We start from the raw sequence: 2,727 nt of genomic DNA, 5'->3' as shown, positions 1-2,727 counted from the left end.
AGTTCAAGTCCCATAGACTTGCATTGAGTTCGAAGTTCACGGTTAGGTTGGAACGGTCGACTGCAAACCAAACCCGGGGCTGTTCAGCTCTGTCACTAGTAACTGGATACAATGTAACATGTTACTAGAGATACAGCCTAGAGATTGCCCCTCCCTCCTCCCAGAATCCCCTGCTGCTGCTGGGCTCATTTGCATGTGCTGCTTGTACCTGATGCATGGAATTTTCGATGTTGATCCGTGTATGGAACATCAGAGCATGTTGTAAGGAGAAGCTGATCTAACATTCATTTTCCTGAAACTTTATCTCCGCCAATACATTGATTCCCACATCTTTATTAGCAACAATACATTGTTACCAAGCTGTCCGTGAGCTGATACTTCTCTTTCTGAAGGTCCTTATATACCCTTCAGGATCACCCTGGTCTTGTCCTCGCTTCGGCAGGACATATACTAAAATTGGAACGATACAGAGAAGATTAGCATGGCCCCTGCGCAAGGATGACACGCAAATTCGTGAAGCGTTCCATATTTTCTTGCAACAAAATAAATTGTACTTTTTTTTGTTTCAATTAAAAAAAAATTAAAAAAAATATATATAATAGTGTGTGTATATATATATATATATATATATACCAATCCAGCTCAGTGCTGTGCTTTATATGCACAGCAGTAATATCCATGAATAACCTCACCTCCCCCCTGGGTTGGAAAAAACACAGCAAAATGAAATATATATAAAATGTTTTGTTTATTTAATACAAATTTTAAAAAATGATTTATCCTTGTAAACCCTGGAATAAAAACATATAGTACAGGCTACAAATGAACAACAAATATATATGCTGGATTAGAAGGAACGAAGTGCATATGGAGCGACGTATTTTGCCCAAGAAAGGGTCTTCTTCAGGACGTTTTTGCAACATTTGTACTTTTTTAGCTAATAAACAATATAATCAACGAGTTAATAGATGCAAAAAGAATACATTAAGAAATCATAACAAAATTAGATATAAATTATATCCCCATAAGGACTCCAAGTGTGAAAAAAAGAGATTGATTAGAAAGAACGAAGTGCATACAGAGCAACACGTTTCGCCCAAGAAAGGGGCTTCTTCAGGACCCGTTTCATTTTTGCAACACTTGTAATTTTGTAGCTAATAAACAATATAATCAACAAGTTAATACACGCAAAAAACTGAAATTAAGAAATCATAACATTAGATATAAATTATATCCCCATAAGGACCCCAAGTGAGAAAAAAAGAGCTTGATTAGAATGAATGAAGTGCATATGGAGCAACGCATTTCGACCAAGAAAGGGGCTTCTTCAGGATCCACTTTGTTTTTGCAACATTTGTACTTTTGTAGCTAATAATATAATCAACAAGTTAATATATGAAAAAAGCATAAATTAAAAAAATCATAGCAACATTACATATAAATTATATCCTCATAAGGACCCCAAATGAGAAAAAAAGAGCTTGATTAGAAAGAACGAAGTACATACGGATCAACGCGCTTCACCCAACAAAAGGGGCTTCTTCAGGACCCACTTTGTTTTTGCAACATTTGTACTTTTGTAGCTAATAATAACGAAAATTAACAAGTTAGTGCCCGGTCATACCGTGCGATTTCAGGTGCGATTTTGGAGTTGAAATCGCACCTGAAATCACACACAAATCACAGCGGTGTGACACGTGACTAAACCACTTGAAAACCGCAACATTTATAAACGTATTGCGGTTTTCAAGTGGTTATAGTCTCCACTGGAGTCACATGTGACAGGGTGACAACCCAGGAACAGAACTGGCAGACAGGGATAGACAGTTGCCACCTGTGATGGGAGTGACTTTTGGGGGTGGGGGGACCTCTGTATCATCTCCCCGAATCATTATGTTTAACCCACCCTGTGCCTGTTTAAGGGTACAGGGTGTACATGTGAATGTCCCAGTATTGTGCATTTGTGTGTTGTCCTTTGTCTAGGCCACATGGCTGTCCATTGTCTGTTTGCCATGTGCTACCCCCCATTGTGCTGTGCCTTGCTGGCCAGCCAACTATTATGGGATTTACTGTTTGTGTATTGGTGTGGGGGTTGGTCAATGTCCTATGCCATGTGCTTCATCCCATTGTTCTGTGTCTTGGTTGGATGGGGAGGGGTGATGAGGTGTTTCCTGCAGCCTCCCACTGATGGGACGGGCTGATGTTGTGTTTCCTGTCCCTGGTTGTCTTTCCCCGACCTCTGTATAAAACATGTTGTTTGTGTACAATAAAAGTTGTTGGCTTCCTGTATTAAGAAGAGCTGGGTGCTGTCTGTTTCCTGAGGGATTTCAAGGGTGTAGTCCGTGGATGTTGTTCGGACAGGGGAAGCTGCGGTATAACGGAATATACCCAAGTGCGGTCGGGTACCGGTTCCGTTACATCACCCTATAACAGGAAGTGCTTTCATGGCAGGATCACCAGTGAGTGTTTACGTGAAAGCTATCAGATACGATTTATAAAGATTGATAATGACATTTGAACTGACACTAACATGATAAAGATGATATGAGATTTCCCCGATTGGATTAGATCAGATTTCCTATAAGTACCCGGTCATACCGGTGCGATTTGGGAATTGAAATTGCACCTGAAATCACATCTAATGAATGTGAATGTCTGTCTTAACATATGCGTTTTTCTACATGCATTTTTTTATGCGTTTTTGACACATTTTTACCACTTTTTACA

At 39.6% G+C, this 2,727-nt stretch overlaps 1 non-coding gene across 1 annotated transcript; it reads left to right on the top strand.

Annotated features, from left to right (window-relative positions):
- The first annotated feature begins 426 nt into the window (after positions 1-426).
- On the top strand, positions 427-533 carry LOC149440754 (U6 spliceosomal RNA). The gene has a single exon (XR_016307512.1). It is a non-coding gene; the product is annotated as a U6 spliceosomal RNA (small nuclear RNA).
- Positions 534-2,727: the final 2,194 nt, after the last annotated feature.

The sequence above is a fragment of the Staurois parvus genome, unplaced genomic scaffold, assembly GCF_062004578.1.
Source record: "Staurois parvus isolate SC_StPar_1 unplaced genomic scaffold, SC_StPar_1.0 ptg001055l, whole genome shotgun sequence".
Taxonomy (NCBI): Eukaryota; Metazoa; Chordata; class Amphibia; order Anura; family Ranidae; genus Staurois; species Staurois parvus.
Note: the sequence above shows the minus strand (reverse complement) of the source record. Positions and strands in the feature narration are given on the sequence as shown.